Genomic DNA, 26,220 nt, shown 5'->3' with positions numbered 1-26,220 from the left:
GTTGTAGACTGAAGTTCCGGCTTAGCCAATTAAACCGGTAACTTGTAGATAAGAACCTTCGATACACATTAGCCCCCAAGTGCCAAGTGTCTTTGCTTGGAAAACACTTGGGACTTATCTTCCGACTTACTCGCATGAACCGGAAAGTTTGTAAATAGAAACGTTGAACATGCATTAGCCCCCAAGTGCCAAGTGTCTTTGCTTGGAAAACACTTAGGACTTGAAATTTGTATAGTAACTGTTCATGCCATAACCCGGACATTTATACAGGCTGTTGGCAAGAAGCTTGAGGCTGACCTTGCCGATCTTAAGAACCGGCTGAAGATGCAAGAGATGGAGACCCGGAAGGCAAATGCCAAGTTCGTGTCCAGCATCGCCTCACAAGAGAAACTGAAGACAGAGTTTGATGCTGAACGAAAAGCGTGGGCCGAAGAAAAAGCCGAATTGGTGAACCGGGCCGAACAGGCGAAGAAGGCTCTCTCCGAGAAGACCGCCGAGCTCTCCGGCCTAAAGCGCCAAGTGTCTCAAATGGTTGCTGCAATCTTCGGTAAGTCACCCGCCGGTTTTCATCCAGTTAAAAATATTGATGCCTCATAACTCACCCTTGTCGGCGGCTTATCCTGTCCTATGAAACAGGTTCCAGAAGTGCCAACCTCAACCAGAGTGTGGTAACCAAACTAAAGGCCGTGTACACCCTGGTGGAGCAACTCTACACCGGGTCACAGCGTGCCTTAGCCGTGGTGGCCTTATCCAACGAAGTGCCGACTCACCTGGCGGAGGTTCTTCGCCGGCTCGCCGTTCTGCCTCAGCGTATCCAAGAACTGCGATGGGCCTCTGCAAGATCCGGAGCGATCGTCGCGCTGAGCCGGGCTAAGGCTTTCTTGCCAGAGCTAGACCCGGCAGACATCGCCCTCGGCTATCCAAGTCTGAAGGAAGACGGCACGACTTTCGACCAAAAAGACTTCGCCGCCTGCGTGAAGATCATGCGCCCGATGGCAACTCTTATTGGAAACGACACAGATCTGACCAAGTACCAGCCGGGTTATAATGCGGAAAATCAGAGGATCCCAACCCCTCGCTATGAAGCCCTGAGTTTGATCCCGCCGGCTCGTCAGCACACCTTCGCCCCGGAGATTGACCCGGCCGGGTTCATTGACGAGGAAGCCCAATTCGAAGCGCTGAGCGGCATCGACTGGAAGTCGTTGACCTTCCAGACCTTGGGAACAGCCGGAGGAGAAGAAAGAGATGAGCCGGAGACTTCCACCCAGCAAGCGTCTTAACTTCTGCAGCCGGCTTACCAAACAATGCTCCACCCTTTTGGACTCGATGAGTCTTGTAATAGAGTAGGTGCAACACTATCTTTGCCGTGCCATCGTGCACGTATTGAATGCTGAAGTCTATTGCAGTTGTCTCTTGATATTTCTCCGGGTCAGTCATTCTCCTTAGTCTCAAATAATTGCCTTGAACTATCCTGCATAAAAGGACAAATTGCAAGTCTCTAGGCGGCTTACCGCGCTGAGAATCATCGGTTTTAGATACATAACCCGGATATGAAGCAAAAAAGATTGACCCTTAATTATGTCCTTAATGTAGCCGTGATAACACACTTAGCGGCCTGCAAGCATATTTCCGGTTTAGATAACCCGGGTAATAAGGTTGGTACCTTAACTCCGGTGTACCTGTCTTAATGACACCTATTGTGTTCAACCAACACTGGAAATCAAAATTTAAACCGGCCAAGCAAGACCCGGCTGTATACACTTTGACATAATCAGAGAAAACTTGTGGTAAAGCGGAAGAACTTGGGGGCTTCCGGTTCGAATACGACCAGAGACCCGGCCCAAAGGGGTGAAGCTAAGATTCGGATACGATCATATAGCCCCCAGTGGGTGTGGCGATGCCAATCAAGAGGGTACCGACAGCTATGTTCTCTTTGGTTCGAATACGACCCATGTTTGAACAGGAAGCCCCCAAGTGATTTTAAGAATTGTTTAACGACGCTGATTCGAATACGATCCACGTCGGTTCTCAAAGGGGTTAAACTATGATTCAAATATGATCAGAGAAAACCTCCCAATGAGCTCGGCACTTTGCCAATCAAATGGGTATCGACAGCTATGTTCTCTTTGGTTCGAATACGACCCATGTTTGAACAGGAAGCCCCCAAGTGACCTTATTACCTGCGGCTAGATTTGAATACGATCATAAGCCGGATCCTCCTTCAAGTTACCATGTTAACCTTGCAAAGAAAGCACGTGCACATTTGGAGGAGAAAAAGGACAGAGGTCCTGCTTTATTGCTTTATCATAATATATACATGGCGGGAGAGAAATATGTACATTATGAGAGCCGGAGGCTCAAGTGTAGTAAGGCCTTAGCTGAGCTATGTTCCACGGCCGACGGGTCTCTTCCTCCGACTTACGTGAATCTTTGTGCTCCCGAACGTCAATGAGGTAATACGACCCGTTGTGCAAGTTCTTGCTGACCACAAAGGGCCCTTCCCAAGGCGGGGATAGCTTGTGCGCATCAGTTTGATCTTGGATGAGCCGGAGCACAAGATCCCCTACCTGGAAGACCCGGGATTTGACCCGACGGCTATGATAACGGCACAGGTCTTGTTCGTAAATCGCTGAACGGGCTGCTGCCACATCACGCTGTTCGTCCAGCAAGTCAAGCGCATCTTGGCGCGCCTGTTCATTATCCGCCTCAACGTAAGCCGCCACTCGAGGTGAATCATGATGGATGTCACTGGGGAGGACTGCTTCTGCTCCATAAACCATGAAGAAAGGTGTAAAACCTATAGACCTGTTAGGAGTAGTGTTGATGCTCCATAACACGGAGGGCAACTCCTCCACCCAACAACCCGACGTCCGTTGCAAAGGGACCAAAAGCCGGGGCTTGATGCCCTTCAGAATCTCCTGATTAGCTCTCTCAGCTTGACCATTGGATTGAGGATGAGCCACTGAGGAAACATCAAGCCGGATATGCTCTCGTTGACAAAACTCTTCCATGGCGCCTTTGGAGAGATTGGTGCCATTGTCAGTGATAATGCTGTGCGAAAAACCAAAGCGAAAGATCACCTTTTTCATAAACTGAACCGCCGTGGCTGCATCACACTTGCTAACGGGCTCCGCTTCAACCCACTTGGTAAACTTGTCAACTGCCACCAAAAGGTGGGTCTTCTTATCCTTGGACCTTTTGAAAGGCCCAACCATATCAAGCCCCCAGACCGCAAAGGGCCAAGTAATTGGGATCATCCTCAGCTCTTGAGCCGGTACATGAGCCCGTCGCGAGAACCTTTGGCAACCATCACACTTACTGACCAAGTCCTCTGCATCAGCATGAGCTGTTAACCAATAAAAACCATGACGAAAAGCCTTGGCCACAAGAGACTTTGAGCCGGCGTGATGGCCACAATTGTTGGGAATCGTAGCATAATTTTAAAATTTTCCTACGCTCACCAAGATGCATCTATGGAGTCTACTAGCAACGAGGGGCAAGGAGTACATCTACATACCCTTGTAGATCGCGAGCGGAAGCGTTCCAATGAACGTGGATGACGGAGTCGTACTCGCCGTGATCCAAATCACCGATGACCGAGTGCCGAACGGACGGCACCTCCGCGTTCAACACACGTACGGTGCAGCGACGTCTCCTCCTTCTTGATCCAGCAAGGGGGAAGGAGAGGTTGATGGAGATCCAGCAGCACGACGGCGTGGTGGTGGATGTAGCGGGTCTCTGGCAGGGCTTCGCCGAGCTTCTGCGCGAGAGAGAGAGAGAGAGGTGTTGCAGGGGAGGAGGGAGGCGCCCAAGGCTGTAGGTTGCTGCCCTCCCTCCCCCCTTTATATAGGCCCCTGGGGGGGCGCCGGCCCTGGGAGATGGGATCTCCAAGGGGGGGGGCAAGGGGGGAAGGGGTTGCCTTGCCCCCCAAGGCAAGGGGGAAGCTCCCCCTAGGGTTCCCAACCCTGGGCGCATGGGGGGAGGCCCAAGGGGGGCGCCCCAGCCCACTAAGGGCTGGTTCCCTTCCACTTTCAGCCCATGGGGCCCTCCGGGATAGGTGGCCCCACCCGGTGGACCCCCGGGACCCTTCCGGTGGTCCCGGTACAATACCGGTAACCCCCGAAACTTTCGCGGTGGCCGAAACTTGACTTCCTATATATAATTCTTCACCTCCGGACCATTCCGGAACCTCTCGTGACGTCCGGGATCTCATCCGGGACTCCGAACAACTTTCGGGTTTCCGCATACATATAATCTCTACAACCCTAGCGTCACTGAACCTTAAGTGTGTAGACCCTACGGGTTCGGGAGACATGCAGACATGACCGAGACGCCTCTCCGGTCAATAACCAACAGCGGGATCTGGATACCCATGTTGGCTCCCACATGTTCCACGATGATCTCATCGGATGAACCACGGTGTCGAGGATTCAATCAATCCCGTATGCAATTCCCTTTGTCAATCGGTATGTTACTTGCCCGAGATTCGATCGTCGATATCCCAATACCTTGTTCAATCTCGTTACCGGCAAGTCTCTTTACTCGTACCGCAATGCATGATCCCGTGACTAATGCCTTAGTCACATTGAGCTCATTATGATGATGCATTACCGAGTGGGCCCAGAGATACCTCTCCGTCACACGGAGTGACAAATCCCAGTCTCGATCCGTGCCAACCCAACAGACACTTTCGGAGATACCCGTAGTGCACCTTTATAGTCACCCAGTTACGTTGTGACGTTTGGCACACCCAAAGCACTCCTACGGTATCCGGGAGTTGCACGATCTCATGGTCTAAGGAAAAGATACTTGACATTGGAAAAGCTCTAGCAAACGAAACTACACGATCTTTTATGCTATGCTTAGGATTGGGTCTTGTCCATCACATCATTCTCCTGATGATGTGATCCCGTTATCAATGACATCCAATGTCCATAGTCAGGAAACCATGACTATCTGTTGATCAACGAGCTAGTCAACTAGAGGCTTACTAGGGACACGTTGTGGTCTATGTATTCACACATGTATTACGATTTCCGGACAATACAATTATAGCATGAATAATAGACAATTACCATGAACAAAGAAATATAATAATAACCATTTATTATTGCCTCTAGGGCATATTTCCAACAGTCTCCCACTTGCACTAGAGTCAATAATCTAGTTACATTGTGATGAATCGAACACCCATTGCGTCCTGGTGTTGATCATGTTTTGCCCTAGGGAGAGGTTTAGTCAACGGATCTGCTACATTCAGGTCCGTATGTACTTTACAAATATCTATGTCTCCATTTTGAACACTTTCACGAATGGAGTTGAAGCGACGCTTGATATGCCTGGTCTTCCTGTGAAACCTGGGATCCTTCGAGAGGGCAATAGCTCCAGTGTTGTCACAGAAGAGAGTCATCGGGCCCGACGCATTGGGAATCACCCCTAGGTCGGTAATGAACTCCTTCATCCAGACTGCTTCCTGTGCTGCCTCTGAGGCTGCCATGTACTCCGCTTCACATGTAGATCCCGCCACGACGCTTTGCTTGCAACTGCACCAGCTTACTGCTCCTCCATTCAAAATATACACGTATCCGGTCTGTGACTTCGAGTCATCCAGATCTGTGTCGAAGCTAGCGTCGACGTAACCCTTTACGACGAGCTCTTCGTCACCTCCATAAACGAGAAACATATCCTTAGTCCTTTTCAGGTACTTCAGGATATTCTTGACCGCTGTCCAGTGTTCCATGCCGGGATTACTTTGGTACCTTCCTACCAAACTTACGGCAAGGTTTACATCAGGTCTGGTACACAACATGGCATACATAATAGACCCTATGGCTGAGGCATAGGGGATGACACTCATCTTTTCTATATCTTCTGCAGTGGTCGGGCATTGAGCCGTGCTCAATTGCACACCTTGCAATACAGGCAAGAACCCCTTCTTGGACTGATCCATACTGAACTTCTTCAATATCTTGTCAAGGTATGTACTCTGTGAAAGACCAATGAGGCGTCTTGATCTATCTCTATAGATCTTGATGCCTAATATATATAAGCAGCTTCTCCAAGGTCCTTCATTGAAAAACACTTATTCAAATAGGCCTTTATACTTTCCAAGAATTCTATATCATTTCCCATCAATAATATGTCATCCACATATAATATGAGAAATGCTACAGAGCTCCCACTCACTTTCTTGTAAACACAGGCTTCTCCATAAGTCTGTGTAAACCCAAACGCTTTGATCATCTCATCAAAGCGAATGTTCCAACTCCGAGATGCTTGCACCAGCCCATAGATTGAGCGCTGGAGCTTGCATACTTTGTTAGCATTCTCAGGATCGACAAAACCTTCCGGCTGCATCATATACAACTCTTCCTTAAGGAAGCCATTAAGGAATGCCGTTTTGACGTCCATCTGCCATATCTCATAATCATAGTATGCGGCAATTGCTAACATGATTCGGACGGACTTCAGCTTCGCTACGGGTGAGAAAGTCTCATCGTAGTCAACCCCTTGAACTTGTCGATAACCCTTAGCGACAAGTCGAGCTTTGTAGATGGTCACATTACCATCTGCGTCCGTCTTCTTCTTAAAGATCCATTTGTTTTCTATGGCTCGCCGCTCATCGGGCAAGTCAGTCAAAGTCCATACTTTGTTTTCATACATGGATTCTATCTCGGATTTCATGGCTTCTAGCCATTTGTCAGAATCCGGGCCCGCCATCGCTTCTTCATAGTTCGAAGGTTCACCGTTGTCTAACAACATGATTTCCAGGACAGGGTTGCCGTACCACTCTGGTGCGGAACGTGTCCTTGTGGACCTACGAAGTTCAGTAACTTGATCCGAAGCTTCATGATCATCATCATTAACTTCCTCCCCAGTCGGTGTAGGCACCACAGGAACATTTTCCCTCGCTGCGCTACTTTCCGGTTCGGAAGGGGTGACTATCACCTCATCAAGTTCCACTTTCCTCCCACTCAATTCTTTCGAGAGAAACTCCTTCTCCAGAAAGGACCTGTTCTTGGCAACGAAGATCTTGCCTTCGGATCTGAGGTAGAAGTTATACCCGATAGTTTCCTTAGGGTATCCTATGAAGACGCATTTTTCCGATTTGGGTTCGAGCTTTTCAGGTTGAAGTTTCTTGACATAAGCATCGCATCCCCAAACTTTTAGAAACGACAGCTTAGGTTTCTTCCCAAACCATAATTCATGTCGTCTCAACGGATTTCGACGGAGCCCTATTTAAAGTGAATGCGGCAGTCTCTAAAGCATAGCCCCAGAATGAGAGCAGTAAATCGGTAAGAGACATCATAGATCGCACCATATCCAATAGAGTGCGATTACGACGTTCGGACACACCATTTCTCTGAGGTGTTCCAGGCGGCGTGAGTTGTGAAACTATTCCACATTTCCTTAAGTGTGTACCAAATTCGTGACTTAAATATTCTCCACCACGATCTGATGGTAAGAATTTTATTTTCCTGTCACGTTGATTCTCAACTTCACTCTGAAATTCCTTGAACTTTTCAAAGGTTTCAGACTTGTGTTTCATTAGGTAGACATACCCATATCTACTTAAGTCATCAGTGAGAGTGAGAACATAGCGATATCCTCCGCGAGCCTCAACACTCATTGGACCACACACATCGGTATGTATGATTTCCAATAAGTTGGTTGCTCGCTCCATTGTTCCGGAGAACGGAGTCTTGGTCATCTTACCCATGAGGCATGGTTCGCACGTGTCAAATGATTCGTAATCAAGAGACTCCAAAAGTCCATCTGCATGGAGCTTCTTCATGCGCTTGACACCAATGTGACCAAGGCGGCAGTGCCACAGATATGTGGGACTATCGTTATCAACTTTACATCTTTTGGTATTCACACTATGAACATGTGTAACATCACGTTCGAGATTCATCAAAAATAAACCATTGACCAGCGGGGCATGACCATAAAACATATCTCTCAAATAAATAGAACAACCATTATTCTCGGATTTAAATGAGTAGCCATCTCGAATTAAACGAGATCCAGACACAATGTTCATGCTCAAAGCTGGCACTAAATAACAATTATTGAGGTTTAAAACTAATCCCGTAGGGAGATGCAGAGGTAGCGTGCCGACGGCGATCACATCGACCTTGGAACCATTCCCGACGCGCATCGTCACCTCATCCTTCGCCAGTCTCCGTTTATTCCGTAGTTCCTGTTTTGAGTTACAAATATGAGCAACCGCACCGGTATCAAATACCCAGGAGCTACTACGAGTACTGGTAAGGTACACATCAATTACATGTATATCACATATACCTTTGGTGTTGCCGGCCTTCTTCTTGTCCGCTAAGTATTTGGGGAAGTTCCGCTTCCAGTGACCAATTCCCTTGCAATAAAAGCACTCAGTCTCGGGCTTGGGTCCATTCTTTGACTTCTTCCCAGTAACTGGTTTACCGGGCGCGACAACTCCCTTGCCGTCCTTCTTGAAGTTCTTCTTACCCTTGCCCTTCTTGAACTTAGTGGTTTTATTCACCATCAACACTTGATGTTCTTTTCTGATCTCCCCTTCCGCTGATTTCAACATTGAATATACTTCAGGAATGGTCTTTTCCATCCCCTGCATATTGTAGTTCATCACAAAGCTCTTGTAGCTTGGTGGAAGCGACTGGAGGATTCTGTCAATGACCGCGTCATCCGGGAGATTAACTCCCAGCTGAGACAAGCGGTTATGCAACCCAGACATTCTGAGTATGTGCTCACTAACAGAACTGTTCTCCTCCATTTTACAGCTGAAGAACTTGTCGGAGACATCATATCTCTCGACCCGGGCATGAGCTTGGAAAACCAGTTTCAGCTCCTCGAACATCTCGTATGCTCCATGTTTCTCAAAACGCTTTTGGAGACCCGGTTCTAAGCTGTAAAGCATGCCGCACTGAACGAGGGAGTAATCATCAGCACGCTGCTGCCAAGAGTTCATAACGTCTTGGTTCTGTGGGATTGGTGCATCACCTAGCGGTGCTTCTAAGACATAATCTTTCTTGGCTACTATGAGGATGAGCCTCAGGTTCCGGACCCAGTCCGTATAGTTGCTGCCATCATCTTTCAGCTTGGTTTTCTCTAGGAACGCGTTGAAATTGAGGACAACGTTGGCCATTGGATCTACAATACATAGTGTAAAGATTTTAGACTAAGTTCATGATAATTGAGTTCATCTAATCAAATTATTTAATGAACTCCCACTCAGATAGACATCCCTCTCGTCATCTAAGTGAAACATGATCCGAGTTTAACTAGGCCGTGTCCGATCATCACGTGAGACGGACTAGTCAAGATCGGTGAACATCTCCATGTTGATCGTATCTTCTATACGACTCATGCTCGACCTTTCGGTCCTCCGTGTTCCGAGGCCATGTCTGTACATGCTAGGCTCGTCAAGTCAACCTAAGTGTATTGCGTGTGTTCCGAGGCCATGTCTGTACATGAGGCTCGTCAACACCCGTTGTATTCAAACGTTAGAATCTATCACACCCGATCATCACGTGGTGCTTCGAAACAACGAACCTTCGCAATGGTGCACAGTTAGGGTGAACACTTTTCTTGAAATTATTATAAGGGATCATCCTACTTTCTACCGTCGTTCTAAGCAAATAAGACGGAAAAACATGATAAACATCACATGCAATCAAATAGTGACATGATATGGCCAATATCATCATGCTCCTTTGATCTCCATCTTCGTCACCGGCATGACACCATGATCTCCATCATCATGATCTCCATCATTGTGTCTTCATGAAGTCGTCACGCCAACGATTACTTCTAATTCTATGGCTAACGCGTTTAGCAATAAAGTAAAGTAAATTACATGGCGTTATTCAATGACACGCAGGTCATACAAAATAATAAAGACAACTCCTATGGCTCCTGCCGGTTGTCATACTCATCGACATGCAAGTCGTGATTCCTATTACAAGAATATGGTCAATCTCATACATCACATATATCATTCATCACATCTTCTGGCCATATCACATCACATAGCACTTGCTGCAAAAACAAGTTAGACGTCCTCTAATTGTTGTTGCAAGATTTTACGTGGTTTGTAGGTTTCTAGCAAGAACGTTTTCTTACCTACGTATGACCACAACGTGATTTGCCAATTTATATTTACCCTTCATAAGGACCCTTTTCATCGAATCCGTTCCGACTAAAGTAGGAGAGACAGACACCCGCTAGCCACCTTATGCAACTAGTGCATGTCAGTCGGTGGAACCTGTCTCACGTAAGCGTTCGTGTAAGGTTGGTCCGGGCCGCTTCATCCTACAATGCCGCCGAAACAAGAAAAGACTAGTAGCGGCAAGAAGAATTGGCAAACCCAACGCCCACAACTTCTTTGTGTTCTACTCGTGCATAGTAACTACGCATAGGCCTGGCTCATGATGCCACTGTTGGGAATCGTAGCATAATTTTAAAATTTTCCTACGCTCACCAAGATGCATCTATGGAGTCTACTAGCAACGAGGGAAAAGGAGTACATCTACATACCCTTGTAGATCGCGAGCGGAAGCGTTCCAATGAACGTGGATGACGGAGTCGTACTCGCCGTGATCCAAATCACCGATGACCGAGTGCCGAACGGACGGCACCTCCGCGTTCAACACACGTACGGTGCAGCGACGTCTCCTCCTTCTTGATCCAGCAAGGGGGAAGGAGAGGTTGATGGAGATCCAGCAGCACGACGGCGTGGTGGTGGATGTAGCGGGTCTCCGGCAGGGCTTCGCCGAGCTTCTGCGAGAGAGAGAGAGGTGTTGCAGGGGAGGAGGGAGGCGCCCAAGGCTGTAGGTTGCTGCCCTCCCTCCACCCCTTTATATAGGCCCCTGGGGGGGCTCCGGCCCTGGGAGATGGGATCTCCAAGGGGGGGGGGGGCGGCGGCCAAGGGGGGAAGGGGTTGCCTTGCCCCCCAAGGCAAGGGGGAAGCCCCCCCTAGGGTTCCCAACCCTAGGCGCATGGGGGAGGCCCAAGGGGGGCGCCCCAGCCCACTAAGGGCTGGTTTCCTTCCACTTTCAGCCCATGGGGCCCTCCGGGATAGGTGGCCCCACCCGATGGACCCCCGGGACCCTTCTGGTGGTCCCGGTACAATACCGGTAATCCCCAAAACTTTCCCGGTGGCCGAAACTTGACTTCCTATATATAATTCTTCACCTCCGGACCATTCCGGAACCTCTTGTGACGTCCGGGATCTCATCCGGGACTCCGAACAACTTTTGGGTTTCCGCATACATATATCTCTACAACCCTAGCGTCACTGAACCTTAAGTGTGTAGACCCTACGGGTTCAGGAGACATGCAGACATGACCGAGACGCCTCTCCGGTCAATAACCAACAGCGGGATCTGGATACCCATGTTGGCTCCCACATGTTCCACGATGATCTTATCGGATGAACCACGGTGTCGAGGATTCAATCAATCCCGTATGCAATTCCCTTTGTCAATCGGTATGTTACTTGCCCGAGATTCGATCGTCGATATCCCAATACCTTGTTCAATCTCGTTACCGGCAAGTCTCTTTACTCGTACCGCAATGCATGATCCCGTGACTAATGCCTTAGTCACATTGAGCTCATTATGATGATGCATTACCGAGTGGGCCCAGAGATACCTCTCCGTCACACGGAGTGACAAATCCCAGTCTCGATCCGTGCCAACCCAACAGACACTTTCGGAGATACCCGTAGTGCACCTTTATAGTCACCCAGTTACGTTGTGACGTTTGGCACACCCAAAGCACTCCTACGGTATCCGGGAGTTGCACGATCTCATGGTCTAAGGAAAAGATACTTGACATTGGAAAAGCTCTAGCAAACGAAACTACACGATCTTTTATGCTATGCTTAGGATTGGGTCTTGTCCATCACATCATTCTCCTAATGATGTGATCCCGTTATCAATGACATCCAATGTCCATAGTCAGGAAACCATGACTATCTGTTGATCAACGAGCTAGTCAACTAGAGGCTTACTAGGGACACGTTGTGGTCTATGTATTCAAACATGTATTACGATTTTCGGACAATACAATTATAGCATGAATAATAGACAATTACCATGAACAAAGAAATATAATAATAACCATTTATTATTGCCTCTAGGGCATATTTCCAACAGTCTCCCACTTGCACTAGCATGAATAAACCGTTCTGCCTCAGCGTATCCAAGAACTGCGACGGGCCTCTGCAAGATCCGGAGCGATCATCGCGCTGAGCCGGGCCAAGGCTTTCTTGCCAGAGCTAGACCCGGCACACATCGCCCTCGGCTATCCAAGTCTGAAGGAAGACGGCACGGCTTTCGACCAAAAAGACTTCGCCGCCTGCGTGAAGATCATGTGCCCGGTGGCAACTCTTATTGGAAACGACACAGATCTGACCAAGTACCAGCCGGGTTATAATGCGGAAAATCAGAGGATCCCGACCCCTCGCTATGAAGCCCTGAGTTTGATCCTGCCGGCTCGTCAGCACACCTTCGCCCTGGAGATTGACCCGGCCGGGTTAATTGACGAGGAAGCCCAATTTGAAGCGCTGAGCGGCATCGACTGGAAGTCGTTGACCTTCCAGACCTTGGGAACAGCCGGAGGAGAAGAAAGAGATGAGCCAGAGACTTCCACCCAGCAAGCCTCTTAACTTCTGCAGCTGGCTTACCAAACAATGCTCCACCCTTTTGGACTCGATGAGTCTTGTAATAGAGTAGGTGCAACACTATCTTTTCCGTGCCATCGTGCACGTATTGAATGCTGAAGTCTATTGCAGTTGTCTCTTGATATTTCTCCGGGTCAGTCATTCTCTTTAGTCTCAAATAATTGCCTTGAACTATCCTGCATAAAAGGACAAATTGCAAGTCTCTAGGCGGCTTACCGCGCTGAGAATCATCGGTTTTAGATACATAACCCGGATATGAAGCAAAAAAGATTGACCCTTAATTATGTCCTTAATGTAGCCGTGATAACACACTTAGCGGCCTGCAAGCATATTTCCGGTTTAGATAACCCGGGTAATAAGGTTGGTACCTTAACTCCGGTGTACCTGTCTTAATGACACCTATTGTGTTCAACCAACACTGGAAATCGAAATTTAAACCGGCCAAGCAAGACCCGGCTGTATACACTTTGACATAATCAGAGAAAACTTGTGGTAAAGCGGAAGAACTTGGGGGCTTCCGGTTCGAATACGACCAGAGACCCGGCCCAAAGGGGTGAAGCTAAGATTCGGATACGATCATATAGCCCCCAGTGGGTGTGGCGATGCCAATCAAGAGGGTACCGACAGCTATGTTCTCTTTGGTTCGAATACGACCCATGTTTGAACAGGAAGCCCCCAAGTGATTTTAAGAATTGTTTAACGACGCTGATTCGAATACGATCCACGTCGGTTCTCAAAGGGGTTAAACTATGATTCAAATATGATCAGAGAAAACCTCCCAATGAGCTCGGCACTTTGCCAATCAAATGGGTATCGACAGCTATGTTCTCTTTGGTTCGAATATGACCCATGTTTGAACAGGAAGCCCCCAAGTGACCTTATTACCTGCGGCTAGATTTGAATACGATCATAAGCCGGATCCTCCTTCAAGTTACCATGTTAACCTTGCAAAGAAAGCACGTGCACATTTGGAGGAGAAAAAGGACAGAGGTCCTGCTTTATTGCTTTATCATAATATATACATGGCGGGAGAGAAATATGTACATTATGAGAGCCGGAGGCTCAAGTGTAGTAAGGCCTTAGCTGAGCTATGTTCCACGGCCGACGGGTCTCTTCCTCCGACTTACGTGAATCTTTGTGCTCCCGAACGTCAATGAGGTAATACGACCCGTTGTGCAAGTTCTTGCTGACCACAAAGGGCCCTTCCCAAGGCGGGGATAGCTTGTGCGCATCAGTTTGATCTTGGATGAGCCGGAGCACAAGATCCCCTACCTGGAAGACCCGGGATTTGACCCGGCGGCTATGATAACGGCACAGGTCTTGTTCGTAAATCGCTGAACGGGCTGCTGCCACATCACGCTGTTCGTCCAGCAAGTCAAGCGCATCTTGGCGCGCCTGTTCATTATCCGCCTCAACGTAAGCCGCCACTCGAGGTGAATCATGACGGATGTCACTGGGGAGGACTGCTTCTGCTCCATAAACCATGAAGAAAGGTGTAAAACCTGTAGACCTGTTAGGAGTAGTGTTGATGCTCCATAACACGGAGGGCAACTCCTCCACCCAACAACCCGGCGTCCGTTGCAAAGGGACCAAAAGCCGGGGCTTGATGCCCTTCAGAATCTCCTGATTAGCTCTCTCAGCTTGACCATTGGATTGAGGATGAGCCACTGAGGAAACATCAAGCCGGATATACTCTCGTTGACAAAACTCTTCCATGGCGCCTTTGGAGAGATTGGTGCCATTGTCAGTGATAATGTTGTGCGGAAAACCAAAGCGAAAGATCACCTTTTTCATAAACTGAACCGCCGTGGCTGCATCACACTTGCTAACGGGCTCCGCTTCAACCCACTTGGTAAACTTGTCAACTGCCACCAAAAGGTGGGTCTTCTTATCCTTGGACCTTTTGAAAGGCCCAACCATATCAAGCCCCCAGACCGCAAAGGGCCAAGTAATTGGGATCATCCTCAGCTCTTGAGCCAGTACATGAGCCCTTCGCGAGAACCTTTGGCAACCATCACACTTACTGACCAAGTCCTCTGCATCAGCATGAGCTGTTAACCAATAAAAACCATGACGAAAAGCCTTGGCCACAAGAGACTTTGAGCCGGCGTGATGGCCACAATCCCCTTCATGGATCTCACGCTAGATCTCTTGACCTTCCCCAGGGGAAACACAACGCTGAAACGCTCCCGTAACACTGCGGTGATGCAACTCCCCATTGATAACAATCATTGACTTAGCCCGCCGGGTTATTTGCCTGGTCAAAGTTTCATCCTCAGGCAACTCGCCCCGGGTCATGTAAGCCAGATATGGAATTGTCCAGTCTGGTATGATATGGAGAGCCGCCACCAGTCGTGCCTCCGGGTCAGGGACAGCCAAGTCTTCCTCTGTAGGCAACTTAACAGAAGGGCTATACAGGACGTCCAGGAAAGTGTTAGGTGGCACCGGTTTTCGCTGAGAGCCCAGCCGGCTTAAAGCATCCGCCGCCTCGTTCTTCCTGCGATCGATGTGTTCCACTTGGTAACCCTGAAAGTGCCCAGCAATGGCATCAACCTCGCGGCGATAAGCCGCCATGAGAGGGTCCTTGGAATCCCACTTTCCTGATACTTGTTGAGCCATCAAGTCTGAGTCGCCGAAGCACCTTACCCAGCTTAAGCTCATCTCTTTAGCCATCCGAAGACCATGGAGCAAGGCCTCGTACTCAGCCGCGTTGTTAGTGCAAGGAAACAGCTACTGTAGCACATAATGGAACTTGTCACCTTTAGGGGAAGCCAACACGACTCCAGCCCCCGAGCCCTCCAACTGCCTGGACCCATCAAAGTAAATAGTCCAATATGTGTTATCCGGCTTCTGCTCGGGCACCTGTGACTCTGTCCAGTCATTGATGAACTCCACCAAGGCCTGCGATTTAACAGCAGTGCGTGGCACGTACTTGAGACCATGAGGTCCGAGCTCTATAGCCCACTTAGCTACTCTCCCTGTGGCCTCTCTGTTTTGAATGATATCACCAAGAGGGGCAGAACTGACGACAGTGATGGGATGACCCTGAAAATAATGCTTAAGTTTCCGGCTCGCCATGAACACACCATACACAAGCTTCTGCCAATGCGGGTACCGCTGCTTGGACTCAATGAGCACTTCGCTGACATAATAAACCGGCCGCTGAACCGGATGCTCCTTACCCTCCTCCTTGCGCTCCACCACAATAGCCACACTGAAGGCTCGTGTGTTCGCCGCTACATATAATAATAAGGGCTCCTTATCAACCGGAGCATCAAGGACTGGAGGCTCTGCCAGCTGCTTCTTCAAATCCTCAAAGGCAGTATTAGCTGCATCATTCCAGACAAAGTTATCAGTCTTCTTCATCAACTGATATAATGGCATGGCCTTCTCACCCAGACGGCTTATAAACCGGCTTAACGCAGCGATGCGACCCGCCAAGCGCTGAACGTCATTTATACACGCCGGCTTAGCCAGGGAGGTGATGGCCTTGATCTTCTCTGGGTTAGCTTCAATGCCTCTGTCAGAAACCAAAAAACCCAAGAGTTTGCCTGCAGGAACACCAAAGACACACTTGGCCGGGTTAAGCATCATCTTGTAGACCCGGAGATTATCAAAGGTTTCTCTCAAATCATCTATCAGGGTTTCCTCCTTTATGGACTTAACCACAATATCGTCCACATAAGCGTGAACATTGCGCCCAATCTGTTTATGAAGACAGTTCTGCACGCAACGCTGATAAGTCTCCTGTGCACACTTGAGTCCAAAGGGCATGGACACATAGCAGAAAGCTCCAAAGGGAGTGATGAACGCCGTCTTCTCCTGGTCCTTAACCGCCATTTTAATCTGATGATATCCGGAATAAGCGTCCAGAAAACTTAAACGCGCACAACCGGCCGTAGCATCAATAATTTGATCAATACGGGGAAGGGCAAAAGGATCAGCCGGACACGCCTTGTTCAAGTCCGTGTAGTCCACACACATCCGCCAAGTGCCGTTCTTCTTGAGTACGAGCACCGGGTTAGCTAACCACTCTGGGTGGAAGACTTCAACAATAAACCCGGCCGCCAAGAGCCGGGCCACCTCTTCACCGATGGCTTTCCGCCTCTCTTCATTAAACCGCCGAAGGAACTGCCTGACCGGCTTAAATTTTGGATCAACATTAAGAGTGTGCTCAGCGAGTTCCCTAGGTACACCTGGCATGTCAGAAGGTTTCCATGCGAAGATGTCCCTATTCTCACGGATGAACTCGATGAGCGCGCCTTCCTATTTCGGATCCAGATTTGCACTGATGCTAAACTGCTGAGATGAATCTCCTGGGACAAAATCAACGAACTTAGTTTCATCAGCCGACTTAAATTTCATCGCCGGCTCATTTTCCGTAGTCGGCTTTTTCAGAGAGGTCATATCTGTTGGGTCAACATTGTCTTTGTAAAACTTCAACTCCTCCGTTGCACAAACAGATTCTGCATAAGCTGCATCGCCTTCCTCACATTCCAAGGCCACCTTCCGGCTGCCGTGAACCGTAATGGTCCCATTGTGACCTGGCATCTTGAGCTGTAAGTACACATAACACGACCGTGCCATGAACTTGGCGTAAGCCGGCCGTCCAAATATAGCATGGTACGGGCTTCTTATCTTGACCACCTCAAAGGTCAATTTCTCCACCCTGTAGTTGTTCTCATCTCCAAAGGCCACTTCCAATTCAATCTTGCCGACTGGATAAGCCGACTTACCAGGTACCACACCGTGGAAAATAGTGTTGGACTGGCTGAGGTTTTTATCAATCAACCCCATACGACGGAAAGTCTCATAATAGAGGATGTTGATGCTGCTGCCTCCATCCATGAGCACCTTAGTGAACTTATATCCTCCCACCTGAGGAGCCACTACTAAGGCCAGGTGACCCGGATTATCCACCCGGGGAGGGTGATCCTCCCTACTCCACACTATAGGCTGTTCAGACCACCGCAAGTAGCGTGCAACCGCCGGCTCAACGGCATTTACTACCCCCTTATGAAGCTTCTGATCTCGTTTACACAGACTGGTGGTAAACACATGATACTGTCCACCGCTAAGCTGCTTTGGATTGGTCTGATAACCTCCCTGCTGCTGCTGATGACCCTGGCCAGACTGCTGATTAAAGCCCCCTTGACCGTTCTGAGGATTAGAATTTGAGCCGCCGCCCGGGCCATGAAAACCGCCGGCGCCTGAGCCGCCGCCCGGGCCATTGTAGTTCTTAAAGGCCTTCATGATTGCACAATCCTTCCATAGATGAGTCGCTGGCTTCTCTCTAGAGCCATGCCTTGGACAAGGCTCATTCAACAGCTGCTCCAGTGTCGGTCCTGACCCGCCGCCTCGGGGAGGGGGCCTCCCCTTGCGTCGCTGGTTATTGCCTTGTGCGCTGGCGTTGGCTACAAACTCTAGGCTGCCATCTGCCTTGCGCTTGCCTCCTCCTTGGTTTCCCGGGTTATCCTGAGGACCCTTGCCATTGCCATTCTTCTTTCCCTTCCCTGTCCTTTCATCATCTGAAGGGGGATCCTTGGTACCATCAGAATCGGCGTACTTGACAAGAGCCGCCATTAGTGTACCCATGTCACTGCAGTCGCGCTTAAGCCGCCCGAGTTTCATCTTCAGGGGCACAAAACGACAATTCTGCTCTAGCATTAAAACTGCTGAGCCGGCATCCATCTTGTCCGACGAGTGTATGATCTCTTTAACCCGGCGAACCCAATGTGTCGTAGACTCACCCTCCTGCTGCTTACAGTTAGTCAAATCCACGATTGACATGGACTGCCTACAGGTATCTTTGAAGTTTTGGATGAACCGGGCTTTCAGCTCAGCCCAAGACCCGATGGAATTCGGTGGTAGCCCTTTCAACCAAGTGCGGGCAGTCCCATCCAACATCATGGTGAAGTACTTGGCCATTGCCGCCTCACTGACCTCCAGTAGTTCCATGGCCATCTCATAACTCTCGATCCAAGCTGCGGGTTGTAAGTCAGCCGTGTAGTTGGGCACCTTCCTAGGGCCTTTGAAGTCCTTGGGTAAACGTTCATTGCGGATAGCCGGCACTAAACAGGGGACACCTCCCGTCCTGGTAGGGATACCCACGTCGACGGAAGTCGTCGGGTAAGCCGGGGGGGGGGGGTCTGGTAAGCCGTCAATTGAGGCACCTGCTCCGCCTCTTGCCGCGCTCTATCTTGGTCTGCTGCGTGACAGGCTCCGTTATAAGCCAGGCCATGGCCAGGGGGCGGGTCACGGCGTCGGACGTTAGTTGAGCCGGTCGCCGAGACCATGTGCCTGCTGTAACTCGGGCTCCGGCCCGGACGAGGGGTCGAGTGGATCCTATCTCGGCTGTAGGAGTACGCCTCTTGCTGCGCCAGTGCCGTCTGAAGGAGTTCCCTGACCCGGCGGGTTTCCATAGCCGTCGGAGAGTCGCCATCAACTGGGAGAGCCGCCAGCCGCGCTGCCGCAGCGACCATGTTCTCCAGCGGGTTATTATAATGACCCGGGGGTGTTGGCGCATACTGAAGCGGGGCAGGGGGCACCTGGGGAGGCCCCATCACTCGTGGCTGAATAGGGGGCCCAGACCCGGGCGCTATGACCCCCGGCGGGTTACTAGACCCTGCACCTGGCGTGCTGAAGAGGTTGCGTGGATCATAAACCGGCGGGAGCCGAGATTGGGTCTTTTGATGCCTCCTTCTCATGACCTCATTGGACGCGTTCTAATCCATCGTGAGTTGGAAGGACTGCGCCTGGATCAACTGAGTTTGGGCATCGAGAGCCGCCCTCTCCGCAGCCATCCTGATCCCTTCCGCTACAAGGTCCTCCTTAGCTTTCACTAGATCCAATTTTAACTGTGCCACCTCCGCATCATGCTGAGCTTGATCCGCCGGGTCGACCATGGCGGTTAACAGGGCCGTCATCTTGTCCGTGAGATCCATCAGTACCTGAGCCGGAGAAGGCACCGGGTTCCCCGCTCTAGCCGCGGGGTTCTGAACAGGCTGTGCACCGGCCATAAAGATTCCCACCCGGCTTGGTGGCTCAAATAGGTCCGGAATACTGTCACCATCGGAACAACCCATGAGCCTGCCATCTTGAAGTTGATACAACGAGTTTGACTCATCGGTGGCCGACTCGCCGTCAGAGCCGGCGGCCGTCTCATCACCGGATCCAGATCGATCAGAGAGTCCTCCGTGGATACACCCCACAAAAGCATGCCTTAAGGCAGGCCGGGCCCGGGCGGGTCGTGCGCGCTGAGCCACCTCGATGAGATCGGCGCAGAGGTCCGGCTCAGGGCCCGGCTCACCAATCTTGCCAATGAAAACATGAAATCCACCGAAGGGGACCCGGTACCCGTACTCAATTGAGCCGGGGTCGGGGCCCCAGTTTGCATCGTCGATGTAGAGCTTGCCGCGACGACTCTTGGTCATCCGGCCCATAGCGTATCCCTTGAGCCCTTCGAAGCTGCCCTTCAAGAACTCAAATCCACCGTGCGCTGGCCCCACGGTGGGCGCCAACTGTCGTGGAATTGTCACGGCAGATGTCCTCGAGCTAGGACTTAGTCGTGGAGCCATCGCTACTAGGAAGCTTGAAGGGGTTAAGCGGGACAAGGAACACGAGGATTTATACTGGTTCGGCCCCTTACGGTGAAGGTAAAAGCCTACGTCCAGTTTGCGGTGGTATTGATTAGGGTTTCGATGACCAGGGAGCTTAACTGCTATGCCTGGCTCTCGACGAGATTGTTCTCTCTCTTGAACCGCTGCCGGGTCGTCCCTTTATATAGGGAGGCTGACGCCCTGCAGCTCTCAGAGTCCCGGCCGGCTCATAAGAGTGTCCGGCTCGGACTCTTAACTATTCTTGCCTTACACTACAAGTTCTACCATAATAATGATTATAACTACGGGCCTTAAGCCATATCCGGGTCTTAATCCCATCTTCGGCCCACCGTCTTTAAGCTTGGCGTCGGGCTTCTGGCAATGACCATTGAGTAACCCGGCCCCTCCTGGCGGGTGACTCTAAGGTCTATATCCTCAACACTTTGGATATTAGTCACATGGCGATGTGAACTAATCACATGGTGATGAGAACTATTGGTGATAAATCACATGGCGATGTGAACTAGATTATTGACTCTAGTGCAAGTGGGAGACTGAAGGAAATATGCCCTAGAGGCAATAATAAAGTTATTATTTATTTCCTTGTTTCATGATAAATGTTTATTATTCATGCTACAATCGTATTAACCGGAAACATAATACATGTGTGAATACATAGACCAAACAGAGTGTCACTAGTATGCCTCTACTTGACTAGCTCGTTGATCAAAGATGGTTGAGTTTCCTAACCATAGACATGAGTTGTAATTTGATTAACGGGATCACATCATTACTAGAATGATGTGATTGACTTGACCCATTCCGTTAGCTTAGCACTTGATCGTTTAGTATGTTGCTATTGCTTTCTTCATGACTTATACATGTTCCTATGACTATGAGATTATGCAACTCCCGATTACCGGAGGAACACTTTGTGTGCTACCAAACGTCACAACGTAACTGGGTGATTATAAAGGTGCTCCATAGGTGTTTCCGATGGTACTTGTTGAGTTGGCATAGATCGAGACTAGGATTTGTCACTCCGATTGTCGGAGAGGTATCTCTAGGCCCTCTCGGTAATGCACATCACTATAAGCCTTGCAAACAATGTGACTAATGAGTTAGTTGCGGGACGATGCATTACGGAATGAGTAAAGAGACTTGCCGGTAACGAGATTGAGCTAGGTATTGAGATACCGACGATCGAATCTCGGGCAAGTAACATACTGATGACAAAGGGAACAACGTATGTTGTTATGCGGTTTGACCGATAAAGATCTTCGTAGAATATGTAGGAACCAATATGAGCATCCAGGTTCCGCTATTGGTTATTGACCGGAGACGTGTCTCGGTCATGTCTACACAGTTCTCGAACCCGTAGGGTCCGCATGCTTAAAGTTCTGTGACGATCGGTATTACGAGTTTATGTGTTTTGATGTACCAAAGGTAGTTCGGAGTCCCGGATGAGATCGGGGACATGACGAGGTGTCTCGAAATGGTCGAGACGTGAAGATCAATATATTGGACAACTATATTCGAACATCGGAAAGGTTCCAAGTGATTCGGGTATTTTTCGGAGTACCAGGGAGTTACGGGAATACGGGAGTACATATGGGCCTTAATGGGCTTTAGGGAAAAAAGAGGAGAAGCCACGAGGGCTGGCCGCGTGCCCCCCATGTGCCTAGTCCGAATTGGACTAGGGGAGGGGCTGCGCCCCCTCTTTCCTTCTCCTCCCCCTCTCCTTCCTTCCCCTCCTAGTGGGACTAGGAAAGGGGAGTCCTACTCCCACTAGGACGAGGACTCCTCCTCCAGGTGCGCCTTGCAAGGGCCGGCCGGCCTCCCCCTTGCTCCTTTATATACGGGGGCAGGGGGCACTCCATGACACACAAGTTGATCAGTTGATCTTTTAGCCGTGTGTGGTGCCCCCCTCCACCACAATCCACCTCGGTCATATCGTAGCGGTGCTTAGGAAAAGCCCTGCGTCGGTAGCATCATCATCACCGTCATCACGCCGTCGTGCTGACGGAACTCTCCCTCGAAGCTCTGCTGGATCAGAGATTGTGGGACGTCACCGAGCTGAACGTGTGCTGAACTCGGAGGTGCCGTGCGTTCGGTACTTGGATCGGTCGGATCGTGAAGACGTACGACTACATCAACCGCGTTCTCATAACACTTCCGCTTACGGTCTACGAGGGTACGTGGACAACACTCTCCCCTCTTGTTGCTAAGCATCACCATGATCTTGCGTGTGCGTAGGAATTTTTTTGAAATTACTACGTTCCCCAACAATATGTTGTCAGGCTCAAGGTGAGATTGTCATCCTTGTGCTAGCCCGACCTCTTTCTCCTTCAAGTGATGCCGACCATAATCCGGATTATCTCATAGTCCTTGTCGCATGGTCATGCTTATCCTGGTCAGATCGCACGAGGGGCCCAGAGTATATCCCTCCTGATCGGAGGGGCCAATCCCATCTTGCTCGACCACGTCTCGCAGTATGGGTCTGGACAAACCTGAAACCTACCTTTGTAACTACCCAGTTAAGGAGTAGCGTTTGGTCGGCCCAAAGCAAGTCTGTCACCATGCCGAGTACATGCGTCAGCTCAGGTCTTTGGACATAGAACGTATGTTGTACTAGAGACTCACATATGACATATCGCTGCGTCTCATAGTTGGGTCTGTCCGACTTGGACCTTATCTCGACTCGGATCCGACTACGTCGAATCCGACCAGACCTTTCCAAGTCCATATTATCCGGTTAGCATCCAATGCTCCATGGCTAGTGAGACCGAGCCATCGACCGTGTCATATGCTAGTCTAGTCGACTGAGCGTCCACACAGCCCTTTCGACTAGGGACCTTTTAGGACAGTCATCATACAATGCATAGTCCCACAAACAAGTCACGTACTTGCTGATACACATCATTGACAATGTCCAAGGACTACCTTTATTCATAAACACATAGGAAATATCATCATACATGATTGCCTCTAGGGCATATCTCCAACAAAAAGCTCAAGCTTGGGGATGCCCAAGGCATCCCAAGTTAATATTTCAAGAAGTCTCAAGCATCTAAGCTTGGGGATGCCCCGGTAGGCATTGATCTCACCTTTCTTCTTCAACAATTATCGGTTAGTATCGGTTGAGCCTAAGTTTTTTTGCTTCTGCACATGATGTGTGCTATTCTTGGTTTGTCATTTTATTTTGTTTTGTTTTGCTTGTTGTTTTAATAAAAATTTTAGATCTGAAAGTTTTAAATAAGACAGAGCCCTCACATAGCTATCTATTTACATAACTACTCGCTTGATCTTCACTTATATCTTTTTGGAGTAGTTTGTCATTTGCTCTAGTGCTTCACTTATATCTTTTTTAGCATGGTGTGCTTTATTATTTTTGAAGAAATTCTCTCTTGCTTCACTTAAATTAATTTGAGAGAACGAAATATTATGCTCATGATCTTCACTTATATTTTTTTGAGCTTGTCAAAAGCAATGGCAATATTTGAAACTAGTCCCAAAGTAATAGATATCCAAGAAGGATATAATAAAAACTTTCATGAAGATCATTGGACAAAATAAACTTGATTCCTTGTTATAGTTTTGAGATATGATGATGTGATATGTGAGTCATGTTGATAAGTAATTGTGCTTTAGTAAGAATATTGGTGTTAAGGTTTGTGATTCCCTATGCAAGCACGAAAGTCAATAGTCATGCAATGAAATTATATCCTACTTGTAGTGCATTATTCGGTGTTAGTTATGCTTAATGCTCGCTTATGAGATTATTCGTCTCTTGGTTGGTCGCTTCCCAATCATTTGCTAGCCTTCACTTTGCACTAAGTATGATATCTACTTGTGCATCCAAATCCTTTAAACCAGTTTTGCCACATGAGTCCACTATATCTACCTATATGTGGTATTCTTTTGCCGTTCTAAGCAAATTTGCATGTGCCATCTCTAATTTTCAAAATAAACTTCTCTTTTCTATGTTTGTTTCGCTCGCGGAGCGGTGAGGGGTGGCTAATATTTTCCATGTTGGATGTGTTACTCTCACGATGAGTGTTGATTCACTTGTCATTGCACGAGAGTAAGGCAAAGGTTTTAGGGATGCCCAGTCCTGAAATGAAAATGAATTTACTTTATGTTGTCAAATAATAAATTCCATGGAAAGTGTTGGTATGGAGGGAAACCATGGATTCGGCTAGCCATGGAAAGTGAAAGTATGGTGGAAAAAGGAATAAACTTTATTTTCTGTTTGGGATCCGCCTATGATATATTTAGCATGGAAAGTGTTGGGAACTCTAAGTCGTTTTCGTTGGTGGGATGGATACACCTCCCAAAATATTTTTATCTCTAAGTTTTTCGCTTTGAGCTCTGGCACCTCTACAAATCCCTACTTCCCTCTACGAAGGCCTTTCTTTTACTTTATGCAATTTTGATTTTGAATTTGAGTCTCCATCTTCTCTTATAAAAGCACCAACTAGGAGGCAATATGATCGTACTTGAGTATTGGGTGTAGCTAATATATGAGTGTGTTTCATGAATGGATCAATGTTTGAGCATGATGGGCTAGGGATAACTTATTTTAGCGTTGATATTGTGAAAGACATGGTTACTTGTTGATATGCTTGAGTATTTAAATTATCATGTCAAAACTAGACTATTGCTCTGAATCACATAAAAGTCCAAATGTCCATGCTGTAAAGAAAAGAATATGATATGACATGTTAGGTAGCATTCCACATCAAAAGTTCTGTTTTTATCATTTACCTACTCGAGGACGAGCAGGAATTAAGCTTGGGGATGCTTGATTAGATCGACCGAAAAGAATAGCTTGCGTTATTCTAGTACAAACTCTAGGATAGATTGATCGAAAAGAATAGCTTTGAGGTAGTTTCGTACCCTACAAACAATTCCTATCTTTTGTTCTTCACTAATAGGAACTCGGGAGTGATTCTTTACTGCACTTTGAGGGATAATCATATGATCCAACTGTGTTAGCACTGTTGAGAGATTGCACTGGTGAAAGTACGGACCCTAGGCCTCCTTTTTAAGCATTGCAACACCGTTTTTGTGCCCGTTTACTATTTGCTACCTTGCTGTTTTTATTTATTTAGATTATAAATATATATTTCTACCATCCATATTACACTTTCATCACCATCTCTTCGCCGAACTAGTGCACCTATACAATTTGTCATTGTATTGGGTGTGTTGGGGACACAAGAGATTTCTTGTATTTGGTTGCAGGGTCATTTGAGAGAGACCATCTTCATCCTACACCTCTCACGGATTGATAAACCTTAGGTCATCCACTTGAGGGAAATTGCTACTGTCCTACAAAACAGTGCGCTTGGAGGCCCAACACAAGTCTACAAGAATAAAGTTGCGTAGTAGACATCAGTGCGTTTACGTGTTCGTCATCAAAACTCGCAGTTTCGACTGATTCTGGCCCGTTTCATGGGCTATTACTCGTCGTTTTGGAGTCCTGGAGTGATTTTCATGGTTGCTGAACCCCAAGGTGCGCTTACGTGTCGTTCATCAACACTCGCCGTTTTGGTCTATTCTGGCCTGTTTCATGGACTATTACTCACCATTTTGGGGTCTCGGAGCGATTTTCATGGCTGCTGAACCCCGGGGTGCGTTTTCGCGTCAGTCATCAACACTCGAAGTTTTGGCCGATTCTGGCCCATTTCATGGACTATTACTCACCATTTTTTGGTCTCGGAGTGATTTTCATGATTGCTGAACCCCAAGGTGCACTTATGTGTCGTTCATCATCACTCGCCGTTTTGGACGATTCTGGCCCGTTTCATGGGCTATTACTTACCGTTTGGGGTCCTGGAGCGATTTCCACGATTGACGAACCCCGGGGTGCATTTACGTGTCGGTCATCAACACTCGTAGTCTTGGCCGATTCTGGCCAGTTTCGTGGACTAT

This window comes from Triticum aestivum, chromosome 4D, assembly GCF_018294505.1.
Source record: "Triticum aestivum cultivar Chinese Spring chromosome 4D, IWGSC CS RefSeq v2.1, whole genome shotgun sequence".
Taxonomy (NCBI): Eukaryota; Viridiplantae; Streptophyta; class Magnoliopsida; order Poales; family Poaceae; genus Triticum; species Triticum aestivum.
Note: the sequence above shows the minus strand (reverse complement) of the source record.